The following is a 21,316-nucleotide window of genomic DNA, read 5'->3' as shown; positions in this document are numbered from 1 at the left end:
TAAGAAACCTCCCTACACAGGGCTGACTTCAGATGTCTTCTCAAGGTTGTATAGTTATTTATCTCCTTGGCTCGAGGGTTGCAAAACTCCATAGCCTCCAACATTTCTCCAATGAAAATAGGGATGTCCTAAGGAAAAGGAGGACATTCTGGGATCATATCAGAAACTGGGATGGCTTCTGTAAATCCGGGACTGTCTCTGGAAAATAGGGACACTTGGAAGGTCTGCAAGAAGCTGGTGTAAATTAAGCCAGCGTGAAGTTATACCAGCTTCAGCCCCTGTTCAGCAGCAGAGCTGCTACTCTGCCTTAGCCTGAGAGATGTAGAATGAGCTTTTTAAATAGTCTTCAATCTCCAGGTTATGTCATCAAGCTGAACAGGCTTAGGAGCCAGCCTAGATCCCACCTCTCTGGTCCATCCATGCTAGAATGCTCCTTTATGGGGGTTTATATCAGCCTCAGCTCAGCCAGACCCACTGCAATCAACCTAGAAACAACACTGAAGCAAGGCTCACTAAAATAATCACACAGCGATGTTTGCCAGTGTATCTCTTGCAAAATTACAGCCCATTAATTGAAAAAGTTCTATCCATGGTGAAATCCATGTTATTTTTAAGCAGAATCTAAAATATTGATCTACATAAACTTGTGCGCCTTATCATCGCTCATGCCTAAAAGTAATGTTACACCCAACCAAATTAAATTTTAAAATCTACTCTAATGCATGCATCACTTATCGAAAATATAGCAATGGCTCTAATTTGGCTCCAGGAAAGAAAACAATTTAAGTCAATGTTATTACTATTAACATAAAAGATTTGCTGAGCGTGCTCATGAGGGAAAAATCCAAGTAGTCAGTTGTTTGATGAGAAGCTATAGTTGTCCTATAGACGTGATTTATTTTTGTTTTAAATGATAAATATGGGGGAAGGAGGGCCTTAAACTGGATAATGGAGCAGAGCATGGGATCCAAATCCTTCGGCCCCCACAATAAAATATTTGATGGGCATTGCCATTCAAATGGTGAGCATGCATCACGCCATGTGATTGATTATGTGGGGCAGGGCTTAGCTGGCCCCCTGCAATATCTTATTCCAGTTGGCAGCCCTGGAGCAGAGAAAGGGTAGCTAACCCTCCCCCCCCCCCCAATACCACACCCATGCAAAAAAAGAGTAGATTTTCATTACAATTGTGGTACAGTGAAACTCCTCTCCACACATGACACTGTACTCCTTCTGACATTCCTTGACAACTTTGCTTTTTCAAAAAAGCAACAAATCCCCGGATACGTTAAATGTGATTGCAAGATACTTTCTGACTCAGAAACACCTATTATGTGTTTTAAAACAGTTTTTAATGTTCTAGTTTACATTGTTTATTATATTATTCATCTTGTTTATTAAATTAGTATATCACCCTTCATCTGAAGATCACAACTTAAAAATGCAAAGAGTACACAAAATATATAATAAAACAAAAACATACCAAACATCCCACAAACACATTTAAAAGACTATAGAATATTAATCAGCCAAAGGCCTGGGTATAAAGGATAAGATATATATTAAAGGTGCCAGCTGAGGCTCCCAATTTAAGATGAATGGGGAGCCACTGCAGAAAAGGCCTGTTCTTGTGTTGCCAACCTCTGGACCAGGCATAGGCAAACTCGGCCCTCCAGAAGTTTGGGACTACAATTCCCATCATCCCTGACCACTGGTCCTGTTAGCTAGGATCATGGGAGTTGTAGTCCCAAAACATCTGGAGGGCCGAGTTTGCCTATGCCTGCGGACCTTTTGTGGACAAAAGAAGGGCCTCAGACGATGATTACAGGGTCCAGGTCATTTCATATGTGGAAATGTGATCCTTGAGGTATCGCAGTCCTGAGCCACCTAAAACTTTAAAGGCCAAAACCAGCACTTTGAATTGGGCCTGGAAACTAAGGACAAACAAGGGATGGGGAAAGAAGTACTCACAGGGTGACAGAGGATGGCGAGGCAGGTGATGGGGGTCAGTGCACAGGAACCAGAGCAGCAGGGACCCAGAGCCAGAGGGGCCCCTGTCTCCATGAGCACACTGGGCTCTGAGGCATACAGATCTACAGGAGGCATGGTCCAAGAGGCTGAGACAGACAAGGACCCATAGTCCATCTCCTTAGCTGGCCAGGTGGAGCTCGCTAGCTCTGAGAGGAAGTGTGTGATTCCTCAGCTGTGGTCGGCTGGGAACAGGTGAGAGTCACCTGCCTCATCAAGCCCAGATGCTGCAATCAGTGAGGAAAGTGTGAAAGGGCAGCAGCCAGTGCTGGATTTATGTATAAGCTAAACAAGCTATAGCTTAGGGCCCCACTTTCTTGGGGGCCCCAAAAAAATTTAAAGGAAAAAAAACCTGGATGTACATTTCCAAAATATAAGATAAAAAAATAAAATAAAATAAAACCTACATACAGCAACAGTGTTTTGTGTTGTGTAGGTTCCTACGATGTAAGTAATGGGCCCCGCCTGCTAGCTGCTTCCTAAATTATCACATATAAAGGGCCCCATTGCCTCCAGTAGCTTAGGGCCTCATCAAACCTAAACCCAGTCCTAAGCAGAGCTGAGGTGTTGGGTCTGCTCAACTGCCCATGTTGATTAGGGTTGTCAAATGTCTGGGAGAACCTGGACATGTCCTCTTGTGTTTTTTTTATAGGGTATTTATTAAGATTTTTTTAAAAAATATTACAATACAAAATGAAAAACAAATAATAATAATAATAATAATAATAATAATAATAATAATAATAATAAAAAACCACTCCATTTTTCTATTACTTATTTTCCTTAACTTGTTTCCCGGACCTCCTCATACCTCCCTTTTTTGTATTCCAGTTCAATTTGTTGGCTCAGCAAATCCTTACCCTCTTTGTTTATCCTCATCTTTGGTCTTAAAATAATAACATTAGATTTTTCCCTATTAACAACCCATTTTTTATCTTCCCTTAAAGCATTACAGCTGGAAACCACTTAATTTCTATCCAACATCATTCTAACATTCATTAATTTTACAATATTTCTGTAGATAGTCTTTAAATTTCTTCCAATCTTCTTCCACCGACTAAACCTGGATATGTCCTCGGGGGGACGGGACAAAATGCTTATCCAGGTGAATTTTCACATTTACATATTTTTTTTAGGGGTGGGGCTGATGGACAGTGTCTTGCAGTAAATACAAAGAACCACGCAGAGACAAATGATCTACATTAAAAGAAAAACTTTACTGAGGCAAAAACTTTGTTACATGCAATGTACAAGCAAAGGGAAAGAGAGGGGGGGGGAGGGAGAGAGAGAGAGCAGCTCACTGAGTGCAGGATTTTATCATTCTTGGGTCAGTGTGACCTTGAGATAGTCAAAACAATATTTGCATCAGAAGTGAACCTTCTAGAAGCTTCGAGAAGCTTCCCACACTTTCTAGTTTCTGTCCTCAAAGACCTTAGTCATGACAGGGTTTCGGGTGTCTTGGGTTTGGGCTGCCCTGGATTTTGTGGCTGCTGCCAGCCTGAGCTGGGGGAAGAGGCATGCTGGTGCACCTGCGCCTCTCTTTCCCAGCTCGGGCTGGCAGTGGCTCAGGCTTTCCCTTTTTTTTTTTTTTTTTTTTTTTTTTGCTCTTAAAGACACAGCAACCATAACGTAGATGGATCTTGACTTGGATGCTCCTCGATGGGACTGTGTTTCGGGTTTGATTCTGCACTGTATCCTGACTGCTGGACTTCAGGCTGCATTTGCTATTGTTTAAGATAAAACATTGGGTGGCGCTGTGGTGTAAACCATTGAGCCTCTTGGGCTTGCCACTCGAAAGGTCAGTGGTTCGAATCCCCACTGTGGGGTGAGTTCCCGTTGTTCGGTCCCAGCTCCTGCCAACCTAGCAGTTCGAAAGCACGTCAAAGTGCAAGTAGATAAATAGGTACTGCTCTGGTGGGAAGCTAAATGGTGTTTCCATGAGCTGCTCTGGTTTCGCCAGAAGCGGCTTAGTCATGCTGGCCACATGACCCGGAAAAACTGTCTAGGGACAAACGTTGGCTCCCTTGGTCAGTAAAGCAAGATGAGCGCCGCAACCCCAGAGTCATCCGCGACTGGACTTAACTGTTTAAGGACCCTTTACCTTTTTAAGATAAAACCTATTTGGGAAAGAAACTACTTTCACCATTTTTATGGAGGCTTATTGTTTGTTTACAGATTGTTGCCTTCGTGATGTTATCTTGTGCCAGTTGCGGACTTCAGACTACTTGGCTACTTCAATTGGCCCTGAACTTTGTTTCCTAGCTTTCAGACTTTGGACCTAACTTATGTGGATCAACCCTTGGGCTTTGAACTTTGGACTTGCCATACTGACCTGCTGCCTGGTAGGTTAGGGGTTCAGGACACAGACTAGGATCAGTGAAATATGCTCAAACAGTCTTACCCTGGTGAACAGTTCATTAACTAGACAAAGGAATGTAGGGTGTTCCAGAGTTTGCATATTTAGAGATTATGCATTCTGGGTGCATGTAGAAGACTACAGTGGTACCTTGGTTCTCAAACTTAATCCGTTCCAGAAGTCTGTTCCAAAACCAAAGCATTCCAAAACCAAGGCACACTTTCCCATAGAAAGTAATGCAAAACAGATTAATCCAGACATTTAAAAACGACCCCTAAAACAGCAATGTAATATGAATTTTACTATCTAACAAGACCATTGACCCATAAAATGAAAGCAATGATCAATGTCCTGTACTATAAAATAAATAAGACAGTAATGTAGATGATAAAAATTAAAATTAATCCTTTTTCTTACCTGCACTGATGACAGTCATTGTGTGGATAGGGGGCTTTTATCCATTTCCGCAGTCACACAATCAATCAATTAGTATCTGAACTGGGTTCCACACAGTCACAAAAACAAATTAGCAAAAAAAGTCACAAAAACGCAAAATAAATAGCAGAAACAAAAGTGCCAAACTTAATCTGTTCCGAAGTCCGTTTGACTTCTGAAATGTTTGAAAACCAAGGTGCAGCTTCTGATTGGTGCAGGCACCCCGGAAACAATAGCCGACAACTACATCGGGAGTTCAGCTTCTGAAAAACGTTGAAAAACTAGAACACTTACTTTTGGGTTTTCGGCGTTTGAGTACCAAGGTTCCACTGTACTTAGGTGTACACTTTTTAAAAAAAGCAATTTGCAATAAGTTTGTTAATACAAAACGAAGAGCTTTCAGACTTTTAGTGGCTGCCAATGGGCTTCCATATTCCCAGGACCATTCAGCTACCATTTACAAAAAGCCATTCATGAGGCTTTGAAGCCCTAGAGGAATCTCCCAGAGCAGAATGTCCTAATGGTGATGGCTTCTTCGCAAAGTGCATCTGATCTTCATATGAAGTCTTGAAATACTCAAGAGTAGCCAGAAATGATTCAGATGAAAGCTATCCCAAGGGCTGTAATTTATTCATGAGGACTAGGCTGCTTGCACTGGCCTTGTGTTAATTTTTTTTTTCGGGGGTTGCGGAAACTTCTCCATCTGGAAACTGTTCTGTTAGGCTGAGGATGAATGCACATGATTGCTTTCCAGCATCCTAATCTCATCGTAACAAGCACACTGGGAGATATGCATATCCAGTTCTTTAAAGAGGTGTTCAAACAAAGGCAATTATGAAAGGGGTGGGTTGTGTTTCTTTTTTTTTAATGCTATGTTTGACATACTGAGTGTAATAGCCTTATGCCATTGAGAATGACAAAAGACATTTCGTAAAACATGTTCACTGGTTATTTCCACTTATGCTGAATTTAATTAGCATGTAAAAGATTGTTTTTCAGCAGCTTATCTGTAAAAACAACCACCACCTAATGTGCATTCCCTCTTGGTGCCTATAACTTTTAAGAAAGGCTGTTTTTTAAACAGGGGCTGTACTTTAAACCAAGGAAATACTAAAGGACAAGTAACATTGGCTCTCTCCACCAATCCATTCACAGATAGGCTAAAGTGCAAGTAAAATAGAGTTGGACTTTGACTCTGTCCCTGCTAGTAGTGGCATAGCGAGGGGGCAGCTGGGGGGCATTGCCCCAGGTGCCTTTTTTTTTTGAGGGGTGCAACCAGGTGCCTGGGGCAAAGGGGGTGGCAGCAGCGGCTTCTTCTCCTTAGGGAGGGCCACCGCTGGGCAAGCCACCAGCTGGTTGCAGTTCCACTCCCACAACAGGTCTGACCCAAGGGTGGAAGTGTCAAAGAGGTTGCAGCAGCTTCACTCATGGGTCAAGCCTAAACCAGGGGAGGAAGCATTGGATTCAGTGGCGGCGGCCCTCTCTGATGCTGGGATCTGGCACACAAGGGAGCAGTGGGCTCCAGTGTGTAAGAGCACTGCCCCATTTATTTGTACGTACAGATACAAATTGGGACGCGGGTGGTGCTGTGGGTTAAACCACAGAGCCTAGGACTTGCCGATCGGAAGGTCGGCAGTTTGAATCCCTGCAACAGGGTGAGTTCCCGTTGTTCGGTCCCAGCTCCTGCCAACCTAGCAGTTCGAAAGCACGTCAAAGTGCAAGTAGATAAATAGGTATTGCTCCAGCGGGAAGGTAAACGGTGTTTCCGTGTGCTGCTCTGGTTCGCCAGAAGCGGCTTAGTCATGCTGGCCACATGACCCCGAAGCTGTCTGCGGACAAACACCAGCTCCCTTGGCCAGTAATGCGAGATGAGCGCCGCAACCCCAGAGTTGTTCACAACTGGACCTAATGGTCAGGGGTCCCTTTACCTTTTTACAGATACAAATTATCTCTAATAATAATAATAATAATAATAATTTTATTATGTATATGCCACCCAACCACTCTGGGCGGCTCCCAACAGAGTATTAAAATCACAATAAAACATCAAACTAAGGCATAGTTCAGACTATGTGGTTCAACTACAGCTGGACATGCCCCAAAAGTCATGGCTCTGGGAATAACAAGGCCTGAAACCAAGAACAGGTTTCACATGTTGTACCCTGAAGAGTTTGGAAAGCAGGAGAAGCCATCTCTGCCCCTTTTCTCATGAACCCAGTTAGCAAATTGTGAGCTACCTGATAAATCAAGAGGAACAAGGCAGGTAACATAGGATGGCGAGAGGTGGCAGCATGTTGCAAATTAGAAGAGTGCAATTTTTTAATGCAAATCTGTGTTCTCTTTGATTCTCTCTTTTTTGGTAAGGCGTAGGGTTACCCTATTTCAAAAAGTAAAAAGCAGGACACCCCAAAAGTGATTGAGCTTTGTTTAGGAAGAACCCAAAATTGTTGAGTTATTTTAAGGAAAACCCCAAATACACCATAAAAATGTGATTTTTTAAAATGGTTATTGACTTGCCTAAGATCCAAGCGCCACCTTTTGAAAATTCCCCCCGGATGTCAATTCTACCTTTGGAATCATGGTAATGTATGGACATGTGGCAGTCCTCTATGAGTGGCTACTTTATTTACTATGCCTAATGGACATCTGGGCCTATAACTTCGCAGCTGGGGGGCATATATGAGAGGTTTCCAAAGGTACAGAAGATACTATCCCCAGAATCTAACAGCGGCGGCCCAGCCAAATGATCCGGACCATCACAGCCCCGCAATGGCTTTGGCTAAACTGCGGGCAGAGTTCACACCTGCTCTTGAACGAGGGTTCAACCCCAGCATATGTCCTCTGCAGCTTGCGCACTCCTTCTGGCTTCAGTGCCTGAGTGAACTGAGGGGGTGCATGTAGAGCCCTGCACAGTGCCTGCCTGTCTGCCTGTGTCTGCCCCTGCAATTATTGTATGAACAAAGCTGAACTGGCCTGTCACGGGTACTGGGGGAAAGAGGAATAGAGGAGATGGGTCCAGGGGCGTCTTACCCATAGAGGCTAGTGGCGCAGGGTGCCAGAGCACCAGGTTCTGGAGGGCACCAGGGCAGAGGTGGAGGCTGGACGCACCACCTCCCGGCATCAGCTTGCCACCCTCGCCCGCCTCTGCCATGCCGCCCCAAAGCAGCGCCTCACCCAGAGCTTCTGCCTACTGTGGCCACCATTGCAAGAAGCAGCCAGCTGAGCCGGGAGCCACCACATCCAGCCTCTGCCTCTTCCCCACTGGGGGAGCTGCCCTCCAGCCACTGCCCACCTCCTCCAGCCCCACACCATGGTGCTGGAGATGCTTAAGATGGCCCTGCATGGATTCCATCTCTGCCTTTATTTTTGTAAATAACTTAGGTAAGAACAAGCCCAAAGAGCAATCAACATTTCAGCCACCGCCCCACTGTTTGATTCTTCCTGGCCCTTTTGTGATATTTGCAGTGGATCTGCTTGATATATGAGAGGTTAGAGATGGAGTGTTATGTTGAAAGTTGCCAGCTGTCAATCCCTGGTGCCTAAGGTCCTGGCCAGGAGTGCTTCTCACACCTCCAGTCCGCCTCCCCGCCCTCCCCCCAAAAAACTCCAGCTGCATTATGTGCTGTATTCAAACATCCTTCTCCTCTCAATGCCTGGCCCTAACTTTTAAAAATTAAAGGGGTCCCAGTGTCATTTGTGGCTGTTCGCTCGACCAAATAATGCATTCATATCCCAATTTCAATGTGCTAATTCATGTAACCGTAAGTGAATTTTTGGCTGTAGGTTGAATGATGGAGCAGATTATGTTTCTTATGATAAACACTTGCACATTATATGCATATAAAGGCATAATAAAATGATTACACATGAAGATCAGGCACATCTTTTTGATGCATAATCTACGCTGTGACACATATCCATTTACGCCACACAAAATTGCATGAAGCAGGATGCTGCTTTTTATGAGAATAAACTGTGTGGCATTTCACACATTAAAAGAAGGCTATTAATTTAGCAAAATAAACATGGGAGTATTGGTCTGAGGGATTTTTAATCATGTAAGTTATTCATCAGTGCCTTCAGCTGAAGTACTGGGAGAACATCCAATATTCTGAATATTCAGAATTTGTACAGATTACGGAAGATTGGGAACATTTTTGAAGGAATCATGTGTCCATCAATGACTGGTTTGATTTTATGGGCCTATCTATCTAGTGTTAGGATTGTTACATAACTACATTACAATGTGCCAGTCCCATTAAAGAAAAGTTAGTCTGAAGAAGCACTTTTGTCTTTGGCTGAATGCCACCTACCTAGGCTGGCAGTGTTCCTATAAATATTGGCAGGGCTCTCCCTTTGTCATTCTTCAGATCCCCTTGTCAAATGCTTCTCTGAGGTTTCTAAGAAGTTGGAGGAAAAGGAAGCAGCAGGAGCGCTGAAACTACCATTTATTATGCTGACAAGTCCCGGCTCATTGCTTCTTTTGTTCCCCGTGTCTCTCCATTGTTTTGTTGCCAGTCACCATGCATATGAATCACCAGAGCTTTGGATCCAAACGTGTGTGGTTTTTTGTGCGTGTGTTTTAAAGTATGTTCCTAGCACACTGTACAATAGACTTCTGCCTCAGGACTAAGGTTTCAAACTGCAGCCCAAAGAACAGCAGACATGAGAGGATAATTGCCTGCATTCCCCAGCCCTTCCCCACTGCTCCATTAAAATGTGGACCCCTTCCTCTCCACAAAAGTAAAACAGAAAATGAGATGGGGGAGATCTGATCCCAGTACAGTTTGGCCCCATATTCCAGGAAATCATGGTTCATTTGAGGGGGGTTTTGGAACTGAAAACTGGTAGGGCAGGTCCTGGATTGGAACGTAAGTCTCCAGGCCTATATATCTGGCTCCCAGGACTCTCCTCAGGCCTCAAGAAGGTCACAGCCTTCACAGACCCTGCTAAGCCCCCTCTCTGAGTACTTCTGCCTGGTCTAAATGTGATGATATCTCTTGTTTGCATGGATGGGAGGAGTTTGCATGGGTGCATGTGGATGTAGAAAGCATAGATTTATCCATATGGCTGCTGAGACCATATAACACCAGTCCTGAAAGACCTACATTGGCTCCCAGTATGTTTCCGAGCACAATTCAAAATGTTGGTGCTGACCTTTAAAGCCCTAAACGGCCTCGGTCCTGTATACCTGAAGGAGCGTCTCCACCTCCATCATTCAGCCCGGACACTGAGGTCCAGCTCCGAGGGTCTTTTGGTGGTTCCCTCACTGCGAGAAGTGAGGTTACAGGGAGCCAGGGAGAGGGCCTTCTTGGTAGTGGCGACTGCCCTGTGGAACACCCTCCAATTAGATGTCAAGAAAATAACCAACTATCTGACTTTTAGAAGACATCTGAAGGCAACTCTGTTTAGGGAAGTTTTTAATGTTTGATGTTTTAATATCCTGTTGAGACCCACCCAGAGTGGCTGGGGAGGCCTGGCCAGATGGGTGGGGTAATAATAATAAACTGGAATGTCATCTACTATCCATCACCTGTCCCATCACCTTTCTTTCTTCTGGCCCCATGCACCAACTGGAATGTGGCACCCATGCACCAACTGGAATGTGGCACCTAGAATGTACCTCACAAGGGATTTTTTAATCTCTTTTTTGAACTAATATAATATAATATAATATAATCACCCTATACCCACAGGTGTCAGGGCAGTTCACAGAATAAATCTTGTTATATAAGCTTCCTCAGTGAGTAGATCAGTAATGGTGGAGAACTTTCTTGCACTGTGGGTAGCCAGCCTATGGATGGGGAGATAGGTCCACTGCTTGGCAAAGTCATAGCAGTGACCGGACTACTCTGTTAGAAGGGGCTGTTGTTTCTGGATATTTGCAACCTCAGTTCCTTAGTTTGCCTCTATGACTGAACCAGCCCTGGACGGCTGAGATGAACCTTCCCAGGCTTGGAAGAATGAGTTGTGCCATTATTGAGCTAGTCCAAAAGGGCTGTGGCTGGGGAAGGTCTCTATATCAGGATGAGGTTATAGGCATGTGCAGCGATAGTCAAATCTGGAATGAGTATAATCCAAGGATGGGCAAATCTATGGATTTTGGGTTCTCTTTGTTTCTCATTTTCCCCCATCTCCAGTTCTTCAGGCCTTCATATTTCCACATGAGTTTGTATTTTTAGAACGTCTGCATGAAAGTTCATCAGCATTTTATTGCAAATTTCTCCTAATATGCACATTTTTGTATGGAAAATGGCCTAATATACATATTTTTGCAAAGCATTTTCTCCTAACATGATGCAATTTTTTGCATATTCCTTTCACTAACATGTACCTTTTTTGCAGACTTTACCCTGTCAATCAACTTTGAGATACCCTCTTAGGGCTATAAGATAGAACTTGAGAATTCTAACTAAATAGTCTTCAGAACTTCTAAACTGGAAGATTGTGAGTATTAGATTCCGTACTTTTTGCTTGCCAAGTTCCCCACAACTTCCTCTGTTTTACACACCTGAAAAAGAAAGAAAGAAATACGTCTTTTCTTTTCTCTTGAAAGGTTGTTACACTAGGGTTGCTTAAAGGAGTTTGTGTGGTAAGACTGCACATAAGTGAGTGAGTTCCTGTTACTCCATATGACATATGTACAGGTAATGGGGTTTGAAGTGCTGACAGCCAAAAAGGATGGCTGCCTTTCTGAAAAGAACATTTGGAGAGGTTTAAGAATTACTCTAAATGAATAAATGGCATGTGCTCATTTTGTTCCACTTTGGGTTTAGCTGCTCTCTCTAATTGACAAACAGATTTCTAGGCCCATGTTAATGCTTCAAACAAATTCTGTGGCAGGGCTGAAAACGCTGTGCTATAAAAAAGGCACTTCACTTGCATCTGTAGCATCTTGGGGCTCTTTATAACCTCATGCTTAGAATAGATTAAAACAACGACAACCCAACTACAGTCCTTACTTGTAAAGTGCAACTGCTTCAATGTGGAAAAGCTGAAAGTCTCGCTGAGCAACCTTTTCCCCAAGCATGCAACAGTAAGTGTTCCCTTCAAGGTATCAGGTTGCTGTCAATGTTTGACCTATCAACCCACAAAGCTCTAGCCTGCATCTTCTAGCATTTTGAGCATTTTGTTATCTGGATCCATGGCAAAACATGAAGAACTCACAAGAGCATAAGATCAGATCTGCTGAATCAGTCCAAAGGCCTGCCTAGCCCAACTCCCTGTTTCCAGTGGCCAATCACAGAAGATTGTCAAGCAGAAGAGTGATGTCACAATCTCTTCCCAGGGAACTCTGAGAATTGTAATTTGTGAGGGGATTAGGCATTTACAAATAATGCTCATCACTTTTAACAAACAACAGCCTTATAAACCTTTGGGGAAGCCATGACTGCACAAAGTGGTATCATAGTTCTTGCCAAGTAGGGGCCTTTCCTGCTCATACTATGTTTTGTTTGGCTGAATTGGATTAAGATAGGTTAATTGGCTTTCTTTGCATAGCCCCAAGTTTACCTTAAAGCAGTGTCTTGATACTTACTCGGGGTAGGTATGGCGGCAAATCTAAATTTCCAGTATACACTTGAATCCGTTCCACAAAATATTGTTAGACTGGAGTCAACCAAACTCTTGTCCACGGCTATGATCTTGAATTCATTCTGATTTTGCTCCCCCTTCTGTGAGAGATCCTAATCACAGATCTCTTGCATCATATCAAGTTGTGTCAAATGTACAAGTGATGTGCAACAACAGCGGTTCAGATCTGTATCACTTTCTATACTTTCAAACAGGCAATATGATGCATGGTTTGTAGACAGTGAAAGGGACAGGTTTTGCAGATTGTTAATGAAATGAGTTATCGGGGGGAAATAAGAATGTTGGGGGAGAGAAGAGAATGTCAATACATGATAAAAGCCATTGTTTAAGAACCGAGAACTACAAAAAAGCTCCATTACAATTTTTCTCCTTCCACATAAATTCTGCAGTCAGCAAAGGATGGAAATATAGTGTTGCAATTCAGGCTTCCCTACCAAAAGCTCTGCATCTTTGTCATGTGTGATTTCATTTGTGAGTCTGAGAACTGCAGATTTCACATTTTTCACAGGCAAATATAGGAAGTGGAATAAAGCAAGATTTATGCATGCGTCACCTTGTAAATAGGCAAATCCCAACAGAAGAAATGCAAGTTGGCACAGAAAATTGTCTTTCATTACATGTATATTTATTTTTCTAAGTTAATCTTCAGAAAGTAGGAAAACTTACTTATATGCCAGATGTGGTTTAATTCACCATCTCCAGGCACCACAATATTTTCCTTTTCCTTCAGAAAAGAAGATACATTCAGGGCTTCATTTGAGACAGGGCTCAACAGGGATGAGTCCCAGCAGCCATATTGAGTACCAAGGCTCCATCCTAAAACACTCCTCTCTAAAGTACATTCCACAAATCTGAATTAGGAGCAGTTTCCAGGCTGCGTGCCTTTAGTTGTTACCACAGGGGGGCAGAAACCACTTTTTTCATGGGTTTATCCCATTGAGCTGACATAACAACTGAGGCATATCATTTGACCCTTGCAACCCTATCATCACTGTATTGCTTGTGTGCAATAAATCCTTTGTGTGACACAGATTGGCCATGCACACATGTCGTTGGGTCTTTAAATGTCATAGTAGGAACATGGAATGAATCCCCCAAATCACCCACAAACAAGTGGCACCCACTTCTCTTTCTGTATGCTGTATGGCTGAGTTACCTTTTGTGGCCACTCAGTTTCCCACTGCAGGAATGCTGGGACTTGTACTCTCACTACCATCTGGATGCTACACCAGAGATCTGAAGTCCTGCCACTACCACTTCTTCCACTTTCCTTACCACTACAGGCTAAGGGAGGCACTATGGGTTGAGAATATGCAAGGATCCAAGTATTTGAAATTGGAGGTATACACAGCAGTGGTAGCCAGATGTTGTTGGACTCAATCAGCTCCACCCAGCATGGCTAATGGGCAGGAATTTTGGGAGTTGTGGTGCAACAACGTCTAGATGGCAACACATTGGCAGGCCCTTCACTACAGAATAAACATGTGGGTCTGGCAGTATTTGCAGCTGTAGCTGGGGTCAGCTGCAGGTCCTACAGATGCCTTGGTCCACACAAATTGTCCTGAACCCCTGGCCTACCTGGTAGCAAGGTAGTATGTCAATTTCAAAGTTTGGGGGTCAATCCACACATGCAAAGTCCAAAAGTCAAGAAGTACAGCCCAGGGTTAATCCAAGTAGCCAAGTCTGAAGTCCAGCAGTCAGGATACTGTCCAGAGTCAATCCCAAAGCACTGTCCCATAATGGTCCAGGAGCATCCAAACCAATGTCCATCAACATGGGCAGCTGAGCCAACACAACACTGCAGCTCTGCTTTCCTTTTGTACTTGTGTGCTGAGCATCTGGGATTGACAAGGCATGTGACCCTCACCTATTCCAAGCCTACTCCAGCTGAGGAATCACACACCTCCTCCCTGGGCTATCAAGCTCCATCTGTCCAGCTAGGGAGCTGTGCTGAGGGACCATGCCTGCCTCAGCCTCCTGGAGTGCCCTGCCCACCATGATCATGGAGACAGGGGCTCCTCTGGCTCTAGTGATGGGTATTGCTGCTCTGGTTCCTGTGCATTGACCCCTTCAGCATCCTCTGTCACCCTGCGAGAACACATCCCCTGCTTGCCCTGGTGTGTCCCAGTCCTGGTTACACCCCTCACCAGGAACCCCTCCTCCACTTCCTCCTCCTTGTACTAGTCTACCTTACACTTTAACTCTCTACAGAACGTCTAATTTATGTGAGATTCAGTGCATGGAAATGAGATGGTCCATGATGCAGAGCCCAAGCAAGAATGGTGAGTAGATCAATGTCTGGAAATTAGGGATGGGACCAGGATGTGCAATCCAAACTCCCCCCTCCATCAATTGCTTCTCTCTAAACATAGAAGATCTGCTTGGGTTTCAGTGACTGGTGCTTGATAGTGTGAACTGACTCCCATTGGAATGTGTTGTGTTTGAAGTGATGTAAGTTGATATGGAAATGCTATCTCTGGGATAAGTTCTCCGATGGCTCATTTATGTATGTAAGTTATTGCAGCAGAACTGCAGAAGCGATTGCAAAGGTCACAAACACATTGGCTTATATTAAACAATATTGAGAACAGCATTCCTTCAAGATTTCTCTATTACCACTAAGACTAGAAGGATTTTTATTTTTTTTTTAAGAGAAGCCCAGATTCCCAAGATTTGAGCAGGAACCAATGTCCTATTCTAAGGAAGCCCATTGTGTTTCATCATAAATTGAATACACCTTTCACGGCCTTCATTTATGAATGGATTACAAAACTATGGTGGACTTTTCAGTATGCGTTGTCATGCTGCCATTGGACCAGTTCTCTTGTCATCTTTAAATCCTCCCTCTGTTCATACTGTCCCTCAAATTCTTCCACCTCTTGTCATGTGAATTGAGCTATAAACTGCACAATATTGGTCATTTTCATCCAAGCTAGCTCACAGTATGCCATTTTGTGTGTGTCCAGGTTGCTACCTGAGGAAGAATCAGTATGTGAACTATTTGGTCAAGCTAGAGTTTATGCAGTGTAAAAAGAAGAAAAGGAAAGCTACCGATCACGATAACTCACAATGCATCTCCAAGTTACTACACTGGAAGGGTAATCACTTTGTTCTGATTGCCTTATTAGCAGAAAGCTATGTGTTTTTGAATAATGTATGTGACAGGCCTAAGATGACTGTCTCCGATGAGCCCAAACGAAATCCCACTGTGTAAAGTGAACACAAAGCACAGCTTCGGATTCCCAATTCCTTCAGAAAAATGACTTCTTTTTTTACTGTTCTGCTGAGTGCAGAAGTCATCACAAGACAATACAGAGCTACCTGCTGATTACAAGGAAAGCAGCTATTTTCATCCTGGAATATCTCCCCCCTCTCTCTTGCTCAGAATAAAAAAATATAGCATGGCCTCTGTTTCTTTGGAAGCAGCAGAGCTAGGGGCGGGGAGAGAATATTGGGTTTGTTACAGTTAGGATTGCTAAATGCCTCATTATTGTTGTTGTTGTTGTTGTTGTTGTTGTTGTTGTTGTTGTTGTTGTTGTTGTTTAAAAAATGCCTGGTCTTGTGCCTTTCATTGCAGCTTGGAATATGGGACTGGGCAAGTAAATAATCACAGCACTGGTTCAACATCATCACGTGTTAATGTCCAGAAATCAAGGCATAAATTGTGGCTATTGAACACTTGCCAGACTTGCATATTGTACAGTACTAGACTATGACAACTGAAAATACAGTATCTCACCTAATGAATCATATGCTTGGAATTAAAGTTCAGATCAGGTCTGTTTAAGGATGACTCCAAATGACTGTAAGAACTAATGGAGGCTCCCTCTTCCATTTGCTCCCGTAACTTTCAGTCACTATATAACATGGATTAATTTCTTGCTTCCTTAATAATCGTCTTTCCCCCTCTCATCAGACTTCTCACCAACCAAACTAGTTTCCTGGAGTCACCTCTGCATATGAGATCTGCTTCAGAAGCCTAAGGAGAAATGATGTTGCTATACTATTAAAGCTAATAAAGTTTCAGAAAGGTCAGTGCTTCAACAGGAGATTGTATGGGAATTCTGAGATACCCATAGGCTAGGGTATATACCGTATTTTTTGCACCATAACACTCACTTTTTTCCTCCTAAAAAGTAAGGGGAAATGTCTGTGCGTGTTATGGAGGGAATGCCTACGGGTGGCATGCCTACGGATTTTCCTCCTCTAAAAACTACATGCGTGTTATGGTCGGGTGCGTGTTATAGAGCGAAAAATACGGTAAGTGTCACAGGCTCAACAAAGTATATACCAACAGGGATGATTTTCAACAACAACAACAACAACAATAATACACAAATAGTGATAAGTAACAACATAACTTTGAAAAGTGAAAAAAACAAATCCAGAATGTCTAATAGGATATTCCACAGTTGATCATATAGCATATCATTATATTATTCTATGAAGACATATTCTCACAGATGGAAAGGCTGGTGAGAAGAATAGAAGAAGAGAAAAACATTTTAAAATCATAACTCATTCAGATGTGTCAAAGGTGAAGCTACCTATTTTGCACGTTACGAAACATTACGCAGATCAAAGCACAGCCACCCTTCAGTACAGTAAGCCTGCAACTTACAGGCATTTATCTTGTGCACAGTTTTACATGTATGGCAAAAAAATAATAATTAAGCAGCAGAAAGGGAGTTCCTGGGGAAATGACTTTGGTAATATCACCCACTACTGAAGTCAGTGGGTTTTGATTTTATGTGAATTTGGCTTTAGGCGTGATTCACGGAATGTAACCCCCACAAAATTTGTGTGCTTACTGTATTCTCACATTTCCGCCTATCTTAGATGACTGCAGAAATCTCTGTTTTGTTTTTGTTCAGGTCCGCAGAGAAGTTAAGGCAATGGTGGGTCATTCTAAGCAAATGTTCAAATCCAAATGAAACTGGAGCCAGGCTAGGGAGAAGCCTTGACTGATGTTCTCCTCATTCTGTTCTGATTGAATGAAATGTATGAGCTGCAACCCTCTGATGAGCAGAGTCAAATTAAAAATGTCATCCGCTATGTTTGAGCATATAATGTTACCAGTCGCCAGGAAAAAAAGAAACATACTTGCCTAGATCAGTTTTGCAATATAAATTTTACTGCTACAAAGTATTTAATGTTTAAAATTCTATTACCTCCCACAGGTCAATTAGAATATTTGTGCAGGTTTCTCTCCATTCCTGTTTTAGTGTAAGTTTATTTAATCTTCTAATACAACAATTCAGCAGTTTCAGTCTTTCCACCTTCAGGGAGCTATGTCTATTCTGCCTGTGCCAAGTTACATTGTACAGAGAATTCTGGGTCATGATTTAAAGTGTATGTTCAATTCATGTGGTGTATGAGAGAGCGTTATTTGGTATCACCAAAGCCTTATGTACTGACTAGGCACCTGCAACCCTCCTGTGGAATATTACAGTGGAATATCTGTAGTGGCAGACAAACTTTGGAGAAGACTGCCCCACATTATTACCCTTCTCATTCAGGAACTCCTAAAATGTTTCTAGGGAACTTCAGTGGTTTCTGCAACATATTTGAAAATGCTCTTATCTACAACCAGGCTGAATCAAACAAAAAACCACCTGGATAAATTCCCTCACTCTGTGGAATCTATTCTTTCCAGCCAAAATGGCAAGGAGGACTTGGTGTCCATTGGGTGCAAAATTGTGGTGATTATTGACAATTTGGGATTGATATTGAAGGACCTATCTATCTAGCCTTATCTGGTACTAGGAGCGTCAGGGACGCTGCAAGAGTCAAACGAGAGCAGGAAAAAAAGATTTATTTATTTTTATTTTGTGAAGCAATTGCTTGGACACAAAGGCACATACCAGCTCATGCCCGGAGTCTGCCCCCGAATTCTGGGCGAGCCAGCTTTTTATATATTTGCAGAATACAATACCACCTGATTTCTTGTAAACCACCTGATTCCTGGGAAATCGAAAGTTATACAGTGGTGCCCCGCAAGACGAATGCCTCACAAGACGAAAAACCCACTAGACGAAAGGGTTTTCCATTTTTCGATGCGCTTCGCAAGACGAATTTCCCTATGGGCTTGCTTTGCAAGACGAAAACGTCTTGCAAGTCTTGCGATATTTTTCACTCCCCCCCCCTTTTTCTAAGCCGCTAATAGCCTTTTAGCCGCTAATCCGCTAAGCCTTTAATAGCCGCCAAACTGCTAATAGCGCTAATCCGCTAAGACGCTAATAGGGTTGCTTCGCAAGACGAAAAAACCGCTAGACGAAGAGACTCGGGGAACGGATTATTTTCGTCTTGTGAGGCACCACTGTAGTACCGTGTTTTTCGCCCTATAGGACGGCCCATAGGACGCACCTAGATTTGGGGGGTGGGGGAAATAAAGGGGAAAAAATTATTTCCCCCTCCCCCAGGCGCGGGGCCCCCAGAACAGGACCCAGAGCGATGCCGAAGCTGCGTGCAGCTTTGGCATGGCTCTGGGAGCTTGCGGGGCTGGAGGAGGGGGAAGCCTCCCGCTGTCCCCCAGTTTGCGGGGCTGGTGACGGGGAGGAGCAGGCTTCTCCCCCCGCCAGCCTTCTAACCAAGTCGGGGGACAGCGGGAAAGGCGCGCTGCGCCTCCTGCTGTCTCCCGAGTTGGCGGGGCTGGCGACGGGGAAGAGCAGGCTTCTCCCCCCGCCAGCCTTCTAACCAAGTCGGGGGACAGCGGGAAAGGCGCGCTGCACCTCCTGCTGTCTCCCGAGTTTGTGGGTCTGGTGGTGGGGCTCTCCTGAAGTCTGGAGAGCGAGAGGGGTCGGTGCGCACCGACCCCTCTCGCTCTCCAGGCTTCAGCGAAAGCCTGCATTCGCCCCATAGGACGCACCCAGATTTCCCCTTCATTTTTGGAGGGGGAAAAGTGCATCCTATAGGGCGAAAAATACGGTAAGTTCCTATTACCATGTAAGGTCTTGGCCTCCCTCCTCCCTGCCATGGCCCCACAACACCGTGGCCATGTGCATTCCTGAGTTTGCTTATCTCTTTACTACCTTGAATAATAAACATTTGAGCCTGTTCCATCAATGCCAGCCTTGTTCTCCTGATGGACCTCTCCTTTCTCAGAAAGGCCTTGGGGGGGGGGGAGGTTTCTTATGGCCCTACAATATCTCTGAATGATGCAAACTAAGCTAACACAAAACTGCTGTTATGAAACTGGTATTTGTGGATCCAAGTGCAGTGTGCTCTGGGGACAGAAAGGGGTGAGGCAGTAAGAGGTGAGAAAATTGACACAACAAAGTTCTGGAATTGAAAATGGCCACAAATTTATTGATTACAAATGGAGGCAGGCTTAGGCTTAGGCACTGGGCCTGTATCATGAGTCATACTTCTGCTTGTTGGCTGGAGTTTGCACAGGGCCATGCCTGGGTTAAGGGTCACCTCAAGATGGGGGTCAAGTAAGGTGGGTCCCCCCAGGTCACCATCTGGAAGCTCTGTGGCCCATCTGCTTCACGCTTGGCATACTGGACAGAATTTCCATCCAGACTCTTTTACTCGGGCATCCTGAGAAAGAACACCTTCTGGAAGGAAAGGGGGTGATGCACCAATTCACCCCTTCACAGGAAATAAGCTAAATGGTTCAACCCAATGCCTTATCTGCCAAAAGTTGTGGTGATTGCTATGAGGAAGGCGAAACCCCCAAATGGGCCCAATTTGTCTGCAGACAAATTTCTTCCTGTCTGCAGGCACCAAATATGGCAACGGATTATATCCATAGCAAGCTCTCAATAACACAGTACAGTGGTACCTCGAGTTACAAACGCCTCAGGTTATAAATGCTTCAGGTTGCAAACTCCACTCACCTGGAATAGTTACCTCGAGTTGAGAACTTTGCCCCAGGATGAGAATGGAAATCGCGTGCTGGCAGCGCAACGGCAGCAAGAGGCTCCATTAGAGAAAGCATGCCTCTAGTTGAGAACAATTTCAGGTTAAGGACGGACCTCCGGAATGAATTAAGTTCATAACTAGAGGTACCACTGTATTCATGGACCTATGTATAGGGTGGGAGAGTTGATCTGCCGCCAACTGAGCCACCGGCTCCCAGGACAGGAAGCCTTTATACTACAACGGCAGGTCAGAGGGAAGCCTTGATTTGGAGCCATGATTTGCCAACTCAAATTTGTATTTTTTTAGTGGGTGATCCCATCATCTTTGTTGGCCGAAGCCAACAACCAGCCACAAAGGAGGAGGGGAGTGTTCCCGCCCTTTCCACCCTCCTGCCCCAAAGAGTTGGGCTGGGTCACAACTGTTGCCCACCCCCAAAAGTGGGTGAGCCATCATTTATCATGAAACCAGTTTCTCTCTCTCTTAATTTATTGGAAGATTATATTGGAGGATTATATCTCAGTTTGTTTATTGGTCTGCTTGGAGTTATTTCCTTTTTGCTTAGCCTTCCAAAGTGTGGTAAAACACAAAGGGTGATGTAATCTCCCAGAGCTGCCCATAATCACTGTATAGATTTTGGTATTTAAAAAATCACTGTGAGCTTAAGCGTTTCAGTAGAGGGACCTAACAGAATAACCTCTCTTGAAATGAATGGAAGGATCAGCATTAAGCTGTCTTCTTACCTCACTTCTCCTGTTAAATGTGTGCAGACAGTTACATGAGCAAAATTACTGTGTGCTACTTTCCAGAATAGGGAAGGACAAATTGGTAATTTTCTAGATATGTGTGGAACCCAGATTTATTTATTTTTTAAAAAAGAAATAAACAAGGCTGTAATTTCATGCATACTGCATTTCACCGCATAATGGTCACATTTTTATGGGATTTTTTAAAAAGGGGGTGCAACTATTCTGCGGTGGCGACTATTACACGGTGAAATAAAGTAAATGCATAGATTAGCTGAGGTATCTAAACCCACTC

At 43.8% G+C, this 21,316-nt stretch overlaps 2 long non-coding RNA genes across 2 annotated transcripts; one reads left to right on the top strand and one right to left on the bottom strand.

The window, feature by feature from the left end:
- Positions 1–11,013: 11,013 nt before the first annotated feature.
- On the bottom strand, positions 11,014–11,936 carry LOC310713662. Its single transcript, XR_014529390.1, has 2 exons — positions 11,782–11,936; positions 11,014–11,330 (listed from the first exon to the last, which is right to left on the bottom strand). It is a non-coding gene; the product is annotated as an uncharacterized lncRNA (long non-coding RNA).
- A 230-nt stretch (positions 11,937–12,166) lies between these two features.
- LOC310713659 lies at positions 12,167–15,502 on the top strand. The gene is made up of 4 exons (XR_014529388.1): positions 12,167–12,240; positions 13,696–13,753; positions 14,624–14,694; positions 15,379–15,502. It is a non-coding gene; the product is annotated as an uncharacterized lncRNA (long non-coding RNA).
- The last annotated feature ends 5,814 nt before the right edge of the window (positions 15,503–21,316 follow it).

This window comes from Podarcis liolepis, assembly GCF_965112155.1.
Source record: "Podarcis liolepis genome assembly, chromosome: 8".
In the NCBI taxonomy this organism is placed as follows: Eukaryota; Metazoa; Chordata; class Lepidosauria; order Squamata; family Lacertidae; genus Podarcis; species Podarcis liolepis.
This window is presented reverse-complemented; position numbering and strand designations above follow the sequence as displayed.